The sequence below is a fragment of the Globicephala melas genome, chromosome 4 (assembly GCF_963455315.2).
Source record: "Globicephala melas chromosome 4, mGloMel1.2, whole genome shotgun sequence".
Classification (NCBI taxonomy): Eukaryota; Metazoa; Chordata; class Mammalia; order Artiodactyla; family Delphinidae; genus Globicephala; species Globicephala melas.
In genome coordinates this window covers 125260848-125280883 of record NC_083317.1, presented here as the reverse complement: position 1 = coordinate 125280883, position 20036 = coordinate 125260848, and positions in this window count along the sequence as shown.

Here is a 20036-nt window from a genome sequence, read left to right as displayed (position 1 = left end):
AGATGAAAGAATGCTCAACATCACTAATCATTAGAGAAATGCAAATCAAAACCACAATGAGGTATAACCTCAAACTGGTCAGAATGGCCATCATCAAAAAATCTACAGACAATAACTGCTGGAGAGGATGTGGAGAAAACAGAACCCTCTTGCACTGTTGGTGGGAATGTAAATTGATACTGCCACTATGGAGAACAGTATGGAGGTCCCTTAAAAAACTAAAAATAGAACTACCATATGACTCAGCAATCCCACTACTGGGCATATACCCTGAGAAAACCATAATTCAAAAAGAGACATGTACCACAATGTTCATTTCAGCACTATTTACAATAGCCAGGACATGGAAGCAACCTAAGTGTCCATCATCAGATGAATGGATAAAGATGTGGCACATATATACAATGGAATATTACTCAGCCATTAAAAAGAAATGAAATTGAGTTATTTGGAGTGAGGTGGATGGACCTAGAGTCTGTCATACAGAGTGAAGTAAGTCAGAAAAACAAATGCTGTATGCTAGTACATATATATGGAATCTAAAAAAAAAAAAGATTCTGATGAACCTAGGGGCAGGACAGGTATAAAGACATAGAGGTAGAGAATGGACTTGAGGACACAGGGAGGGGGAAGGGTAAGCTGGGACGACATCAGAGAGTAGCATTGACGTATATACACTACCAAATGTAAAATAGATAGCTAGTGGGAAGCAGTTGCATAGCACAGGGAGATCAGCTCAGTGCTTGGTGATGACCTAGAGGGGTGGGATAGGGAGGGTAGGAAGGAGGCTCAAGAGGGAGGGGATATAGGGATATATGTATACATATAGCTGATTCACTTTGTTATACAGCAGAAACTAACACATCATTGTAAAGCATTATACTCCAATAAAGATGTAAATAAAATAAAATAAAATTTCATTTTCCAACTGTTCATAACTAATATACATAAATACAATTAATTTTTGAATATTGATCCCACATCTTGTAACCTTGGCTAAAGTCGCTTTCTAAATTTCAGAGATTCCATAGCTTTCTAGATATAAAATTCTGTCACTTTAAGATAAGGACACATTTCCTTCCTCCTTTCCAATTTTTATGCCTTTTTTCCTTGCCTTATTGAAGTAGGTAGGATTTTCAGTACAATGTTGTACAGAATTGGTGAGAGGAGAGATCTTTGAACTATTCTCAATCTTTGGAAAAACTGTTCAATGTTTCACCATCAAATATGATTGTTAACTGCACGTTTTTCACAGATGCCTTACATTTGATCAAGAAAGTTCCCTTCTGTGGTAGACAGAATAATGATCCCCTAAAGACATCCACATCCTAATTCCAGAAACCTTCAAATCTGTTCAGGTACATGGCAAGGGGGAATTCATGTTCCGGATGGAGTTAAAGTTGCCAATCATCTGACCTTACGATAGTAGATTATTATGGATCACGTGGATGGACCAAATGTAATCACAAGGGTCCTTAGGAAAGGGAGACAGAGGCAGGAGAAGAGAGTCACAGGGGGATGTAACTGCAGAAAAATGGTCAGAGCAATCTAACATTTCTAGCTTTGAGCTATAGAATGTGGGTGTCCTCTGAACGGTGGAAAATATAAGTAAACAAATTATCCTTCAGAGCTTCCAGAAAGGAATGCAGCCTGCGAACACCCGGATTTTAGTCCAGTGAGACTCCATTTTGCATTTCTGACTTCCAGAACTGTAAGGTAATAAATTTGTGTTTTTAAGCCACGATGTTTGTGGTCATTTGTTACAGCAGCAGTAGGAAACGACTACATCTTCAATTCCTAGCTTGTTGAGAGCTTATTTTCTTGTTTGTTTGTTTTCTACTTTTTTTAATTTTTTTTAATAAATGAGTCTGTTTGTTTCCTCTCTCTCTCTCTTTTTTTTTTTTTTTTTTTTTTTTTTAGCGGTACACGGGCCTCTCACTGTCATGGCCTCTCCTGTTACGGAGTACAGGCTCCGGACGCGCAGGCTCAGCGGCCATGGCTCACGGGCCCAGCCGCTCCGTGGCATGTGGGATCTTCCCGGACCGGGGCACGAACCCGCGTCCCCTGCATCGGCAGGCGGACTCTCAACCACTGCGCCACCAGGGAAGCCCTCCTCTCTTGACCATGCATCACATTATCTTGATTGTTCTTATGTGTCATCATTTTAACAATTGTATGGCAGCCATGGTGTGAAAAAAAGCAGTAGAGACTGAGGTTAAGTCATTCTATCCTCCAGGAAAAGGCATGGTCCTTCTCTCAGGCTGCTAGCGGGGGGCTGAGTCAATGTAACCTTTAGGAGAGCTGTGTCCGGGGCTTTCTTGCACCTTTAATTTTATTCAAATTTCCTCTGGCTTGAAATATTTTGAGGGTGGAATCAAGACTTCCCCTTAAGAGGGATAGAGATCTGGGGACCCAAGGCTCTGGAGATCTTTCCACACTTTACCACTCAACTGTCAGCTCTCTGAGCCCTGGGAGCTCTCTCTGCTGTGGGCCATTCATGTTGGCCTCCATTCCTACACCCCATCCTGTCTCTGTGCCTCAGGAGGCCTCTCTCTGCCCTGTCGCCCTGCTTCAGTTTACAGAGACTGCTGCAGTGCACAGCGAGGCTCTGGTGGGGCTCAGTATGCCTCAAAGGGTTTTCAACCCTCTTGCCAAACCCCAGCAGACAGCAGCCACCGCTTGTGAAGGTCCAGATGCCTCAGAGGGAATTCTGTCAGGTCTTCTGTTTCCATGTAAACGTATAGAGTCCATTTATAAAATTCCTTCAAAACTCCATTTAGAAAATTGATTGTAACTGCCTTGAATTTATAGACTAATTTGGGGAGAATTGATATTCTTATAATATTAAGTTGTCCCGTCCATGACCTTGGAATGGATCTCCACTTATTCAGATCATATATATGTGTATTTTTATTTATTAGAATTGAAAATTTTACTCCCTCTAGGTCTTGTTCATTCTTACATCTTTTCTACACTTTTTGGCTATTGTGAACTGCGTCTTTTTAAAAATTAGATTTGCTAATTGGTTATCACTGGTGTAAAGAAATGATACCGATTTTGAAGGTTGCCCTTTAACACAGTAATTTTGCCCAGCTCTCCTACACTGTTTGATTCTGCTAGTGTTTCTAGTTAGATGTTTATAATATTTCTGAGTAGTGAGCATTTTATCTTTTTTTCAGAGTCTTTCTTCCTCTTTCTCTTTTCCATTGGCCAGGACCTTCATGATCTGTTTATCAGTAGCATGTATTTTTATAGCACCTGACGCTTCCCTGCCCCAGCTTCAAGCCTTCCTGGCCACAGATGAATTGAACCAGAAATTAACACTTGAGAAAAAATGGGCCAATCAGATTCCGGAATTTGGAATTGGGATTCAGAGTTGGTGGTCAGTCTCTGTTGGGCAAGAAATCAGAAAGTGCTGTAAACGTTGCACGGGGAAGCCATGTTTGGTCATTTGCACACAGAAGCAGAGAGAGAAGGAAACAAATAAGTCAAAAGAAGCAGTTTAAGAGACAGAGAGAGGGAGAGACAGATGGACAGAGACAGAGACAGACAGATGGACAGAGACAGAAGCACATGAAGAGAGAAAAGGAGAGAAATAATCCTGGAGATGCAAGACACAGGGAGAGGCCCACACCTACACACAGAGCGACACATTCAGAGTGTCAGAGGGACAGACATACAGAGACAAATAGAGAGAGACGTGGACAAAAATGCAGAGACACACACAGCAGACATAGAGAAAGAGGGACAGAAAGATAGACAGGAGTCCCAGGCTCGCCGAGGCCATAGGAGTCCATCATGGTACAAAGGCAGAAACACTGCTGGTTCCTGGCATCTGTCTGCAGGGCTCGCTGGCTGCAGCTTCCTGGGAGGCCTGCCCTCAGGTTGGGTGAGAATCCTCTGAATCCTCGTAACAAATCCACTTCATGTAAGCTCCCTTGAGAGGCTTCTCCCTGCCCTCAAATGCATCATTCAGCCCAGAACTCTCCTCTGCACTCCAGTTTTGCACAAACATGACTGTACCTAGAAAGTTCAAAGACATGTCAAACCTAACCCTTCCAAACTGGAATTCTTAATTGTTCTCTCCTGAACACGACACCTTCCTGCCTTCCCAGAAACCTAGGAGCCACCTCTGATTCCTCCCTTCCCCTCAGCCCCTACAGCCGACCAGAACACAGCACTGTCCCACTAGCTGTGTCTCTAATCCATCCACATTTCTCCATCTCCAGGGTCTCCTTCCTGATCTAACACCATCTCCTCTCACCTGGGACACCGCAGCAGCCTCGTAACTGGTCTCCCCGTGTTCACTTTGCTCTCTCTCATCCATTCTGCACACAGCTGCTGGAAGTGTCCTCTTAACATTTAAATTGTCTGGTAGCATAGCCCCTTCCCAGCGGCTCAGGCACACACATGGTCATCTCCAAGGACCGTGCCACAGCTGGTCATCTTGTGCCACGAACCCTGCTAGACTGACTCTGTCCTTGAGTTGTTTATCCTTCCTCCCAGGGCAAGGATGCAAAGAGCCTGCTGTTGAGTCTATAAACGATGAAGTCATTTTCTTGTTTCCACCTCTTTTGTTTTTAAATTTTGATTGGAGTGTAGTTGATTTACAATGTTGTGTTAGTTTTGGGTGTACAGCAAAGTGAATCAGTTATACATGTATGTGTGTATGTGTGTGTGTATATATATATATATATATATATATATATATATATACATCTCCCTCTTTTTTAGATTCTTTTCCCATATAGGCCATTACAGAGTATTGAGTAAACTTCTCTGGGCTATAAAGTAGGTCCTTATTAGTTCTCTACTTTATATAAGGTACTTTGTATATGTAAATCTCCACCTCTTTTAATTTTACTTTATTTGCAGAAATTAGCAGACTTCATGTGAACAGAACAATATTTCAGTCGTTCATGCAGAGGTAACGCTGCACCCGCTGGATGTGGTGTAAGCTCGTTGCTCTCCAGTCTGTCTTTCCAGTGGGTTCTACCCCTCCTGGAGGTCCTTGATCCTTGAGGGCAGGAAGGTTCCAAGCACCGCTCAGCTGGGAGTGATTTTATCCTCCTCTGAATCCCCAGACCACTTGCCCTCTGAGCTCCTGAGAGCACACTGACAAGGGAGGTGTGTTTGGGGGTGTCTGTCCACCCCACAATTGCTTCCTCTTTGGACAGAGTGCACCCCACTGCCACAGGAGAGGGGGTCCTGGTTACACCACGTGACCCGTCTCCACCCCACAGCCAATTGGACCAGGCCAGACACCTGACCCAAGTCAGGCCAGCTGGGCTCTCTGTCTTGAGAATCCTTCTTTGGGCCTGAAAGCCATTGATTTCAAGCAGTGTTTTGGAGTGTGGCTGGAACCCAGGCATGCAGTGGCAGCCATGTGACCTGTGCTGCAGAGATTAGGCCACGAGAGAGGAATGAGGAGGCTGGGGGTGGGGGGCGGTGGGCAGGGGGGAGCTGCCTCCAGTCTCTCCTGCCAGCCCTTGGGTCGGCCCAGCTTCTCTGCCCTTTCCCGGGTCCCTGAGTCACATCTGTATCCTTACCATGAGCTATTTCATGGCTTATGTCTGTAACCAGCTCTAGCTAATGTGAGTAGGTTTCTGCTACTTCCGACCACACGAGTCTGACTCCACTGGACATTTGTGTTCTGATATTACAGTCACCTCGTCTTTCCTCTGAGCGTTAAGCTTCCGGAAGGCAGGAATCTGATTCCACACATCTTTGTACCCTCACAGTGCCTGGTGCAGTGTGATGTATGACAAATTACAAATTCATCAAATAAATGACCTTATTTATACTAGTTATGAAAGAGAACCACATGCCTCAATTTTAAGAAACAGCGATTATTCCTAAAAGTGCTTAGTATTTAAACAATGGATACTTAAGAAAGTTATCAGTTTAATGCAAATTCGGGCAATTGTGTCTTGTAAGTAACAGTTTTTCTAGGAATCCTCTGCTCCAGAACCTTCCGCGGTTCTCATTGCCAGCTAAAATTATGTTTACGTTCTTGGAGCTGCACTCAAGACCCCTCAGAACATGGTCCAAGGTTCACGTCCATTCTCTCTCCTACCTCGTGCTGCAGTCACATCAGACCTCTCCTGTGCCCCTCCTCTCCCTGTTGTGCTCAGACTTGATTTACTATTTACAATGCTCTCCCCTCATTTTTATTCTCAAAAATCTTAACTTTTTCTTGGAGACCAGTTTAGAATCTCATACTTCGTTTTAAGTCCTTTTCTAGTTGATACAAATTCAACCTGTTCTCTCTTCCTCCAGAGCATCTCAAAGTAGTGGGCAAAGTACCACAGCCGGGAGGGAAATATACATGCTGAGCGTGAGCTCAAAGGACCAAGGGGCAAGAAGTGATTCAGGCCAAAACCAAAATATTCCATCAATTAAATAATTTCAACAAACTCTTCCTGAGTACTTAGAATATGCAGGCGTCTGCCAATTGCTAAGGTTTTCCTTAATCTTCCAGTGGCCCCTCCCCACAATTGTTGACCCCCATGACTGGTATTTTCTCAATCCTCTATAAAAGGATAGGGAACTACAGCTCCAAGTGGCCTTTGCTCACCAGATTGACGTGTATTAACCCATTCTTGTAGAGACATTCTGGAACCTTCAGTAAATAAGAACTTTGTGAGTTTAAGCACTGGAGACCGTGGAAACACAGAGCAGACCCCCTAAACCTAAGGATATCAGGGAGGACTTCCTGGAGGAGGTAAACTGAGTTAAGTTTAAAAATTAAGATCAAGTTGGTTTCCTGGCACCCCATCTTAAGCTGCCTTTGTAGTCTTCTGACCCCACCTTTCCTCTCCCCCCAGGCCTGGAGAGGTGACTGAAGCTTGGGTGGTTCTCGTGCAGACCCTTTAGATAGACCAAAAATACCCCAGTGACACATGAATAATGAACTCTTCTATACTTTATTTGCTAAAGAGCAGCATCGTCTCCTCATTTATTTCTGGTGCTAATTCAGACCTTAAGCAATTGAGTTTTTTGAAGGTGGGGGGCCCCTGGACCCAGGGTGGTAGTTGGTCAGATTCAACATCTGCTGTTTTCTCTATTCAGCACCTGAATGCGGTTGGCAAAAATCCATGCCACGCGGCTCATGCCTGCTACACAAGTCTTTCCGGGTCATAGAAAGCTCTATAATATTTGTTTTTTAGAAACCGAAGTTTTCCCTACAGGTAATGCATGAAAATTTACAGTCCCGTGGACAAAATTAGGTGTCGGATTAGGAATTCAATGCATGGCGATCTGTCTTCCTCTCAGAGAGATATTGTTGCATAAATCAGAAAATCATAACCTGGCTATGTATAACCAACAACATTTCATTCCAGAATGCATATTCTAGCTGGAATGATAAGGCCTGTTGAAGCTGTGGATGGCATTTCCCGAGGTTTCTGAACAGCTACACTTTCTGGGAACCCTGGCGGCTTTTCCAAACATATCTGAGAATTTGATAGTAAGCTCTGTTCCTCATAACAGAGCTAATACAGCCAAGGTTGTGGGTTCATTTCAACAAGGGACAGTTTTCTTCACTTTCTACAGCTATATTTTCCATCTCTCAACAGCTCCTGTTAATATATTCCAAGTTAAAGAAACAAAGATAAATCTATGAACCCCACACGCCATTCTGGCTCCAATCGTATGTCTCAAATCCTTTATCACCAAGCAACAGCAATAATCCGTGTCCTGTTTACCGTAATTACCATTTATTGCACACCTACTCTTTGTCAAACACACTATTTTACCTAATTTTACTTGATCACAACCCCATACGAATGGGATTAATACCCCTATTTCCAGGTTTTAAAAAATGGAGGTTCAGAGAGTCCAAGAGGGTTGTTCAAGGTGCCACAGCTAAGATGTGACGCAGGGAGGAGGGATTTCCTCACCTCTTCCCACTCCGCTCCCGCACATGACAGCCCAGTCTCTTCCTCCATGGAAACCACCTCAACGGCTCTCTCCAAGGGCACCAGCGACTGTGGCTAAATGCAATGGAAAGTTGCCTCTCTCCTTCCTTACCTCGGCTGACCTTTCTGCGGTATTTACCACAGGTAGCCTCCGTGGCCCCGTGGCTTTCGAGTTTTCCTCCATCTCCTCTGGATGCTCCTTCTGTCCCCTGAGTGACTTTCCTGCTCTCTGCCATCTCTTAAGGTTTGTGTGGCTGGGCATCTTGTGCTGGGTCCTCTTCTCTTCTCGCAGTGTCCCCACCCTTGGGTGGTCTCACACATTCCCATGGCTTCAACAGCCATCTGCTGGCGGCCAGCTCTTAAGTCTGTATCTCTCTAGCTTGGTGCTCTCTTTTCTGTCTCAGACCTGTAGCTGCCACCACCCACTGGACATCAATGTGTCCTGATGCCCTGCAGGCACCTCAAGCTCGGTAGACCCCAAAGAGGACTTGTGACACAGCAGTCCTAAGGGACAGCCAGGATTAATCTCATCACTGTGGACCCCAGTCACTGGGTCTCTTTCCTCATCCACACAGCTCTGCTTGGCCCACTTCCCCGGACTAACCCCATCTCTTGAGTCCCCTGGAAAGACCTCTTCTCTGACTGGTCCCTTCACCTCCTTGCTTGCACTGACAGCTGACTTTCCCCCAAGGACCTGGCTTCCTCAGCAGCCTTCTCAAGTGGAGGCTGTCTTTCCTCCTTTAGAGCCTAGACTTGAGGTAGATGTCCTCCCGGCTGCTGATTGCGGTGTCCTGGTGATCCTTTTTTCCGTCTTCCGCTTCACCTTGCCTATCATCAGAATGTCCACTGTCCAGCCCTGTTTGTTGCAATTATATACTGTCCTCTCACCCTTCTTCAGATGTCAGTCATCAAAGATTTGAATACCTGGCTCACTGTATTTCTCTCCTGCACCAAAGTCATGTTTGGTGACTTTGGCATTCATGGAAAGAGACATCCAACTTCTTGATCTCTCAGTTGCTTAACTGCCCCATCTCTGATGAAATCGTCCTCCACTCTACCTCATCACCCCCTCCCATGGGCACACCAGAGACCTTCTCGTGAGTAATGACTGTAACCTCAAAGTCTTAGCCTAAAGCATAGCAGACTCTGACCCCTGCCAACTTTCCCATCCTTTAGTGCCTTTACTCTAGCAATTCTTTGACTCCTCGGGATCCTAATTTTGAGCCCAGCCACATTTTTGCTACCCATCACCCCTGTTTCCCTTATTTTCAAATTTAAATTTCATCACCATTTATTCTCGACTACACCCTTGCTTTTTGTTCCGCTCCTTGCACTTTCCTGAAAAAACCCGAATCCTGTTGGTTAAAGCCAACTTTCCATGTGTAACAGGGAAGAGCTAAATCGGACTCCATGTTTGATCTGTTTCCTTGACTATAACCTTTGCTTTTCCTTGCTTTTGTTATTATAATCATACATAATGGCCTGCCTCAGGGAACCCTGCCCCTCTGCCTGAATGTTAAACTAAAGTGCCTCTGTTCAGCTCCCAGGGAGACAATCTCACCCTGCCCACGTGTAGATGGCTGTGGAAATTAACACATCCCCTCCCTGAGGCTGGCCATTCCAGGGGACATTTGCAAATCTTATGGCCTTTTTACTTTATTTCCTCATCTCCTCCCACTCTCAGTGCTATAAAAGAAACTGGCATCCAAACCCTGATAAGATGGTTTATTGGAGACACTAGTCTACCGTCTTCTCTGTCTGCTGGTCGTGCCACTTGGACTCGGTAACACACCCATTCTACAGTTGCATCTCAGAAGCTAAACATGGCTGGAGAAAAACCATCAGGTTTCTTTTTGGATATATCATCACAGATCCCAAGTAGGTCCTCAGATCTAGACAATATTTCACACTTTTCTGCTCTTCTCAAACTTCTGGCATCTTCTTACTCTCAGCTTGTAATCTTGCTTCTTCTTTCACTGATAAAATGGAAGAAATGAGAAGAAAACTGCTTCTGCCAACCTTTTGCTTCCCAATGCTCTGCCGTTGCCCTTACGACAACGGAGACACCCCTTTTGCTGCTGTCTGAAGCCAACCATTTCACCTGAATCTGAATTTTTCTCCTAGACCTTTCCACTCTCTCTTTCTTAAAATATCGAAGTTCCCTTCCCTATTGACTCATTCTTATTAGCATACAAGCATGCTCCCATCTTAACAACAAAACGTCCCTCGACCCCGTACTGCCCTATTGCTTTTCTACGCTTCACAGCAAAGCTCTTCGAAAGAGTGTATAGTCACCGTCTTGCTACCTCACCTCCCATTATTTTTTGAGCCCACCAGGAATAACTTTTGTCTTCACCACTTTCTTAATTCCACTCTGTTGAGATCCATGATCTCCAGATCCCAAATCCAATAATCCAGTCTAAATCTTGGTGTTCATGTCTTAATAGCATTTGCACTGTCAATCACTCCCTCTTTCTTTGAAGCCCTTTTTGCTCTTGACCTCCAGGATACCAGGGTGGACTTCTCTCCTGAAATCTAGACTCTGGCTACCTATCCAACAGCTCCATTTGTATGTCTAATTAGCATTCCAAACTGAACAGGATTGTTGATTTCTACCCAATCCTATGTCTGAATCTTAGCTCAGCTTCTTAGGAGTTGTGCGATATTGCGAAAAAAAAATACTCAATACCTTTGTGCCTCAGTATCTTATTGTAAGTTCTGCATAATAATTATTACCTACTTGATAATGTTGTAATAAGGATTAAATGAGGTAATAACATGAAAAGCATTGATCTTAATGCCTGGCATATAGTAAGTGCTCAATAAATGACAGTTCTTCTTATGTCCCGGCCTCATCCTGGTCTCCTCTTGGGTGTTCTTCATTCACAGAATTGGCATCACTCAGTCACCCAACTCAGAACCTGACATCACCCTTGATTCCTTCCCATTCCTAACCTCCCACATCAGTTAATAACCAACAACTCTCGAGTCTACTTTTTAAACATTTCTCACCACCCCAGCCTTTCTCCATTCCTGCTGCCCTTTCTCAGCTCCTCTCTCGTCCGGCTGTGGCTTCCTATTGTTTCTCAAGTCCTTTCTCCCCCGTGCAGCCAAAGTGAAGTGATCGCTTTAAAATGCTGATCTGTTCCTATCACTCCCCTTCAATTTCTCCCTACTGGCCTTAGGAAGAGGTCTAAATGGCTCAGCATCACTATGCATTACGAACACAATACAAGGCACTTCAGTTTGTACTTGGCCCCATTTTGCAGCTTCCTCTCTCACTGTTCCCCACTCTGTCTCCAAATCCAAGGTTCAGTTCTTCTGAACCACTTGCCGTCTTCAAAACTTGCCATGAGTTCACATTGTATATGCACTATCTTTTGCCCAGGACACCGTGCTACCCACCCACCCCCCCACCCTCTTTACCTGGCTAACTCATACCTGAGGGTTCAGTCCAGATACTTCCATCTATAAGAGGCTAGGGATGATTTTCCTGTTCTGGGTTAACCGCCCCTTCCTGCCAGTGCTTACACTAGTTCCTGTACTTTGCTTATGATTTCCCGTTTAAATTATCTGTTTCCTCACCAGACTTTGAGCTCCTGGAGGGAGGGACCTCATACTCAAAACCCTTAAAAGAATACTTTTTTAATCCTTTGACCTTGGAATACTTCACAGTTTCTTGATATTTTAGGTGTGCACTTAATCGGATGGAGTACACATTTACTTATAAGTGTGCCTGGGAATTAGTTCTTTTGATGGTTGTAATGAGGCTATAGGATTACATGGTCTCGAAGCTTCCTTTGCAGTTCTAAAATGTCAGGAAGGACTCTCTGGAGTATGGAGCTGTAGGGGGCCAGGGTGTCACCCACCAGAATGAAAGGGCTGAAGATGCTGGAGGAGTCTGAGACCATCTCTACCCACTCTAAGAGAGCTGAGCAAGGGACTTACTTCCTACTTTTCCATCCAGTTTAGAAACCATGTAGACACTGTCTAAAAGGAAAGTGATGAAACTACTTTCTTTGGGGAATGTCTAATATTCATTTTCCACCCCAGCTTCTTAGAATAATGAAGAAGGCAAGATAAAACAATGAAATGGTGCCACTCCCCAAGGGCCACTTGCTGTGCTTTATAATCGTGTTTCTGCCACCCTGTAGAAAACAATACTTCCTACAGCGACATCCCCCTCGGAGTGTTCATGAGTCCTCATGCTTAGAAACGGATGCTACTGCAGGTCTTGCTGACTGTTTGGAGGAGGCGAGGGCTGAGCAGGTGTCTGGCATCTAGATGAACCTCATGACAGGGGAGCAAACTTAGTCATGAGTTTTTAGAGAAATCAGTTAATCTAGTCTCGATGCCTACTGTGGATGAAGAATGTCTCCTGCCGTATTAGTAAACAAAGGATGTTGCCGCCATCGAGCCAGCAGCCACTGGAGCCGTCCCCAACTCTGTACCCTGGTGGCATTCAGGATGGAGAAAAGCAGGATACTGGCCCTAGACAGTTAAAGGCCTATCAGAGGAACGATTTCAATGAACCCAGACCCTTGCATCTTCCCATACATAGAAAAGCGCTAAATTCATGAACTTGACATGTCTGGTTTTCTTTAATTAACAGTAATCTTCGATGTTCCCAACTACCTGGCTTTTACTGCAAAACTCCTGTGCATCCTGACTCCCCCCTGTCCTCTTGGGAGCAGGTCCCTCAGAGCGATCTGAGAAGTGGCCTCCCGGGCTTGAGTCCTCAGAAAGTCCACCAAATAAAACATAATTCTCAACTTGTAGGTTGTGCTTTTTTTTTTTTTTTTTTTTTTTTAGTCAACACTACTCTATGCTGGGTCTCTGTGCTATGGAGTAGTAATATAAAGATGGACAGGATGCAACGTCTGGCCTTAAGGAACTCACCATCTAGAGGAGGAGACAGCAAGGACAACGATGTGTCTGTGATATGATGGAGGGAAGGAAGCCCAGGGGTAGGAGTGGAGAGGCAAGACACCTAATTGACCTGAGACATGAGAGATTTCTGGAAGGATTTGAAGGAGGTGAATTTCAAGATGAGTCCTAAATAATGGGTAGTAATTAGTCTGGTAAAGGTATGTGTGGCAGTCTGATATGTGAAAGGATGGTACCAGAATCTGCAGCTCCTATGCATTCCCTGAGGAACGGCAGTGGGTGTGAAGAGGAAGGAGGGGAGGGAGAGTGGCCGCAGGGGTCACAACATGAAGGCCTTGCATGAGGCAGGGAATTCTCTGGCGTCTAAAATCCTTCCCATTTCTGAAATTCTAGGGCACGCTGGTGCCTGAAAATATTGGGGGCTGGAGTATTACCCAATATGATGGCGGGACTGAAGATACTGAAGGATTCTGAAACCATCTCTACCTGTTCTAGAATATCCATAGCTGATTACACTTGTTCCTTTTTCTGTTAGTTGTTTGAAAACCATGTAGACACTATATGAACAGAAAGTTATGGAACCTCCATGCTGTAGAGGTTTGCTTGAATCGTGAAGGCAATGGGGAGCCATTGAAGATTATTAAGCAAGGAAGTAAACTGGTTTATGTATTCTTTTAGAGAGGTCGGTCTGCAGGGGCAGAGAGGAGGAGGGTGCATCTGAGGTCAGGGGCAGGAGGCGAGAGGACCAGTGTTTTCGTGGACCATCTGCAAGTAATGGAAGAGTCATGATGCTTTTCCATTGCTGCAGCAGCCATGGTTGGGGCCAGTGCAGGATGGCAGAGGGCGAGGGATGCCTCTGGAGTCCCCAGAGAAGCAGACTGAAGCCCTGCCTGCTCGGGCGCTCTGTCTGCCCAGCCACCCACTTCAGCCCCCATCGTCATGGTCACCTTGCCTTACTTCCTGATTGTCCCACCTCTGGACATTTAAGCCAGCCTGATCCAACCTGCCCCAGACCCAAGCTCCTTACCCTCCCATCCCAAACCTGCCCTTCTCCTCCTTGCTCTGTTTCGGACACTGGCACAACCCTCCTCTCAGCTTCCCACACCGGAAGCCTGGTCTGGATTTCTCCCTCCACAGTCTACATGCAACCAACCTCTGAGTTTTGCCAGTTTCACTTCCTAAATATTTCTGGACTCCACTGCCCTCAGTCCAGCCCTCATTACCCCTGGCCTGGGTTTCTGCCAAGGATTCCTAGCTATTCGGCCTCCATAGGCTCTGTCCGTTGGGAGCTTGTCAATAATGCCTTTCTGAGATGCCCTTCTGATCCCCCATATTTCTCGGCACCACGTGAGCTCTATTTCCCTTTTAAGGCAAACCGAGAATTGAATGCTCCAAGAAGCCTGGCTCATCCTCGGGCTGGGTCAGGGCACCTTTCCTCATGTTCCAATAGCCTCCTGGCTTCCTTCCTCGTGGCGTTTCCCACCTGCACTGTAACTGTTTTCTCTTCACTCATCTCTTCATACGCTCCCACAGGACAGTGATTCTGTTGGGTTTGTTTCGGGGAACTCCAAAGAACAAGGCTTGACACAGTCTTAGGAGACACTTAATATATATTTGCTGAGGAAATGTGAAAAAATAGGCAACATTACTGAATCCTGGTGCCTGGTCCTGTGCTTACTTAAGTGATCTCCTTGGGCTTCACATCATCCCTATCAGGGAGGTGTTATTGCTCTTATCCCCCTTTATAGGTGAGGAAATGGAGGGTTAGAAGTTGAAGCGTCAGAGCCAGAATTTAATCCCAAGCACACATACTCCGGAGCTTTTGTTCTTTATCACAAATGAACTCGCGCACTACCACAGTGAGGAGAGCTGGGGTCCCAGGGGCCATTCTCACTGCAGAGCAGCTGCCCTCTGGAAATGAAACATGGGTAAGCGGATGGGTTCAGGGGCTTTCCCTGCTTGGCTTTCAATAGCTGGGGAACCAAGTGCATTTTTTTTTTTTTTTCGCGGTACGCGGGCCTCTCGCTGTTATGGCCTCTCCCGTTGTGGAGTACAGGCTCCGGACGCGCAGGCTCAGCGGCCATGGCTCACGGGCCCAGCCGCTCCGCGGCATGTGGGATCCTCCCGGACCGGGGCACGAACCCGTGCCCCCTGCATCGGCAGGCAGACTCTCAACCACTGCGCCACCAGGGAAGCCCCCAAGTGCATTTTTAACCCATCCCCTGCCTTACTTCCAGGCTACAAGCCTGACTGCACCTCAGACCGTGTCCTGCCACGTCTCACCTTTCTTCTTCCCTCTGCCTCTGGACTGTGAATGGGGGGGTTGAATTGCCCTTTCCTTCCATGCTGCCTCTGATGTAACTTTCTGGGTGAATAGTGTGGAAACAAGTCCTAAGGGCTGACATGTCCCAAAGCCTGGCCTTGTGGGAGCTTCTCCCCACAGCCTGGCTCACCCTGCTCTCCAGCTGGAGCCAGCAGTCCACCCTGACCAGGGGCAGAGGAGGTGGAGGTGCTTCTCCATCTTTCTTCCTGTGCATGGCTTAGCCTAGCTCAGGCCTGGGGCACAGCAAGGACCTCGATAAATACTTGCTAAATTCAATTGAATTTCTCTGCAAGCAGAGACCTGTGATTTGCTGGGGGATGTTCCAGCCATTCCCAGAAGGGGGGATTTGTATAAGATGTCCACTGCCTCTGCCTCCTAGAGCCCAGGGAGGGTAAACTCCCCGTGAGACCCAGAGGATTAATACAAGAAAAAAGTCATCATGATACCTTTATTGCTCCCATTGAATTGCTCCATTTTCACATGTGGCAGTCTTTTAAGAAGCAGGATTGAGCCATGTTTATTTCTATATCAGAGAATCAAATCTCAGGTGTTGTAAGGTTTGGGTATCCTGGAGAAAATGGTTTGTGTATGTGTGCATGTGTGGATGGTGAGTATTTAAAGGATACCCAGGGGTTAACTTCTCTGGGAGCATACAATTCTTTGGAGGTTTTGTGGGTACAACTCTAAGACTGCAAAATCTGAGATATGAGCCTCTCTTCAAGACCTAATTGATGGTCATCTTACTACTTCCTATAACAGACACTTGTAATTCAGTCTCCTTAATTTTAAATTTTCTTTGAAAAGCAATAAGAGGAATCATTTCCAAGAAGTGGAAAGTTTCCCAATATATGTCACCTTTGGCTTCCTTTGGAGTGAACTGCGTTAGCCATAACCTCGTCTGCAGGTAGAAGAAGCGGCCAGCTGCCCACACTGCCTATTTGTGGATTTCCATTTATTTTCAAGCTGCCAAATGGCACGGGTAGAGCACTGGACCCAAAGGCAGGCAGGACTCCACAGTTGGGAGGGAAGAGACCTTAGAGCTTGGCAAAGAAATTGGCAAAGAGTGCTCCGCCAGCCCAGGCCAGGAGGTACTTAGCAAATGGAGGTATCCGATGGCCAGCAAAGCACCTCACAGTGTGAGGACAGAGGCACAGTGTGGATTCTAAACTGCCTATCACCAAGGACTTGGGTGGACATGTCCAAATCAGACACTTGTCAAGCATGGTCAGTAACTAAGCAGTTTAATTTGCAGATCTCTGTCCAGGCTACAGGAGCACCGCTTGTCCAGGATTCCCATCTCTTTTTTTTTTTTCGGTACGCGGGCCTCTCACTGTTGTGGCCTCTCCCGTTGCGGAGCAGAGGCTCCGGACGCGCAGGCTCAGCGGCCATGGCTCATGGGCCCAGTCGCTCCGCGGCATGTGGGATCTTCCCGGACCGGGGCACGAACCCGTGTCCCCTGCATCGCAGGCGGACTCCCAACCACTGTGCCACCAGGGAAGCCCCCCATCTCTTTTTCAGTTGTCAGTTTTTACAGGATATGTGCCCTGGTCTGTGAAACCCAGCAGACCATGTTCCATTGCTCAGAACTACCAAAAGTATCTGTTTTCAGAAGTCCATTTTCATTTCCCTCAACGGCAGTCTTGTTTTATTTTTATTAAAAGTGAAAATTCTGTGCCTCTCTCCAGTGCATTTCCCATCCATGCAAGTATATTTTCCTCTTTAGTCTTTGGACAGGGGTGAAATTTAGAGTTTTCTCATCAGCGGGGGCCATCTCTGCTCTACCAGGAGTAGAGGTGATCTGGAGGGAGAGGTCTTGGCATGAATAAGTCAAGTTGCCTCATGGATTTTCTAAACACCCACTTTATTCTATTCCTCTCCCATCTCCACAGCAGCTAGAGAGGCTTCCACCTACTCCCCACCAATCTCAACTTCCCTGTGCAAAAATCCCAGGTGGAAATAAACTAAGGGTTTCAGCAGAACTGCAATGACATGTCTCAAAATAATGTGCCGCTTTGGCTATTTCCAGATTTATGAGACCATTTGTTTTCCTAAGACCCCACTTTGTAGTTGGATGAGATGCAGTTGGAGAGGCAGCGCTTGCAAGGATAACCCAGAGCTGGAATCTGAATGCCTCCCAATACTTCCTTGGATTGAAAACCCAAGTGGCAGGAGGGAATCTCGGATCTGTACATGGGAGCTACATGGGAGATGCCTTTGCTTCTGCTGTGGCAGGAACAGCCTACCTCCGAATGGCATGTGGCTTCTCTCCTTGGTATTTTAAGAAACTGTCTGTCTTGGGCTCTAGTTAATCATAATTTCCCCACAATTCAATTAAAACTGGCAGGCAAAAATGATCTCCTTTTTCATAGCCTTGATTACATGTTAGGCCCGATTCCAGGACATTAGCTCCTGGCGTCTGGAATCTTGGAGTCTGGAAGGGAAGTGCACTTCTGGGTCAGCCTGGGTTGCAAGTGGTCCTGCCCCAGGTTCCCTATCTAAGTTGTTTGTTTGTTGTTGCCTCTAAAACCTCATTTGGGAACTCAGCGTGCTCTCTGCTCATCTGGGAGTCCTGTCTATACTGGAAGTCTCTCTTCCATGAACTGGTGACAGCAGCACAGCACACAGCTGTGAAAACACAATGCGGGGGATCTGCTGGACTTGGGAAATCTCTCCCTCAGAAAGTGACAAGGCAGAGACTAAATCAGGAACATGCCCATACTTGCTCCCTGACCTGAGAGTGACAAATTAGGCCTGGGAGAGCAATGGGCTTTTTAGATAGCACTCCACATCTGTGTCCTGGGGAGCCACCAACAGTTGTCTCAAATGCCCTTTGAGATATATTTGGAAGAGAGATTTTCGCAAGCCCTAACTGTCCTGCTCTGTGATCACCCACTGTGCAACTTACTCCAGCGTCCTCCTGCTTCCTGGGGAAATGCAGACTCCTGGTGAGAAACAGAGGGTCCCCCTGCCACCCTGCGCTGGCCCAAAGTCAGCTGCCCTGACAAAGCAGAACCTGCTGACCCCCTTCATAAAACATAACTGGGGTCTGTCACATGGCACACTGGGGAGGGGAGGCTGGGTTTAGTAGCCCTGATTCCGCCTTCTGTTGCTCACCTTCTCCTTGCAGACTCCTGGCGAGTCACTGCAGCCATCACCAAGGTAGCTTCAGGTGGTGCCGCTCCCCTTCTAAATCCTAATGATTTGCTGCTTCTCACTGATCTCCCTGTGGGCAGCACCTGGCAACAGGCAGGAATACTTAACCAAGACTCCACTACAAGATCCCGGATAGGACTAGGGAAATAAACACACACGATAACTGGCAGCTCAATCCATCTGGGGTCCCAAGAGAGGGGTCCCCAACCATCTCCCATAGCCAGTGGCCACCTCCATCTATCACTGTGGCCAGCACATCCTAACCCCTCAATTTCAGGCTCTTCTAGGGATGCTGCCCCTTTTGAGTCCCAAGTCCTCCTTCCAAGGAGGAAGAACCATCTGCTTCCACAGGGCATGCCCCACACTCCCCTTCTCAGGTTTCCTGGCCCCTGACCCTCATTACCAAAATCTAACACACGTTTCCAGCCTCTCCTGGGGGGTGGGGTGATGTAGGTGAAATCAGCACATGTCCTTCTAGAGGCAGTAAGCAGCGAGCAGTAGACATAAGTAGGAGTGGTGAGGTTTGGAATACCAGCAAATCTCTCCTCTCATCCCTCCTCAGTGGGCGAACTGTCTCACACCAACTTCCTTTGGGGAGTGCCTGGCTAAACGATGGAAGACCCCTGTGGAAAGCAATTCACTTTTACAACGAATGTAACGTATTTAATCATTAACAGTGCTTTCACGTCCTACACTCTTTTGTCGTTGTCTCTGTTCTCACCTGCCTCCCCTTCGTGATGTGAGAGTCTTGCGCAGAAGAGCTGTGGGTCTTTTAAATTTTATTTTTATTTTTTATGTCCATCGAAAGAGCTCTCAGCAAACACTACCTGAGGGAGTCGTGACCAGCAGGGACAGTTTTGTGATTGTCCTGTCTGCGACCTGTGGCCTGGAATGGAGACAAGGTTAGACCACAAGGATGTTTAACAATTACACTTTAATAACTTACATTGTAGATACCATAGCATCTAATGAAAATAAAGATGTCTTGAGTGCCAACTGTGTGTGTGTCTGGCCTGTGCTAGTTGCTCAGGGGACTTACAGCTCCAAACGAAAGCCAATCCTGGTTTTTGTCACAGTCACTTCTGTGCTTTGCGTGTAGTTTTGCCATATATGAATCCATTCATAGGACATATAATTTCCTTTTGCCTAGGTTTGAAATTTTATAGGAATGGAATAATGCCACATAGAGTCAGTCCTTTGTGGCTGGCTTTTCTTGCTTGACATTATGTTTTGGGGATTTATCCATGTTTTTCGAGACTATAGCAGTAGTTTATTAATTTTCATTGCCTTATCATATTCCACTGAATGCACAATGTATTTATCCCTTCTACTGTGTGTTGACATTTGTGCTGTTTTCAGTTTGGAATGATCACAGTGTGGCAATAAACAGTCATACATGTCTCCTGGGTCCCGGTGTGCAACAGTTTCTCTAGGGTAAATGTCTGGGCGTGGTGCTCTTTGGTCACTGGATGTGTATCTTAAATTTTCCTATGTAACAATTTGTCGAAGAATTGTGACACTTTCCACTCACACCAACAGGATAAGATAGTTCCTGTTGTTTCACATTGTCATCAATGTTAGGTATGATCAGGCTTTTAGGTTTGGACAATCTGGTGGTTATAATTCTCGTAAATAATTAATAATATATATTCAGAATACTAGACGTTAGTAGCTGAGATATATCACAAATAACTTCTCACAGTTGAGGCTCTTATTTTCACTCTCTTTGTGGTACTAGATGAATACATACTTTT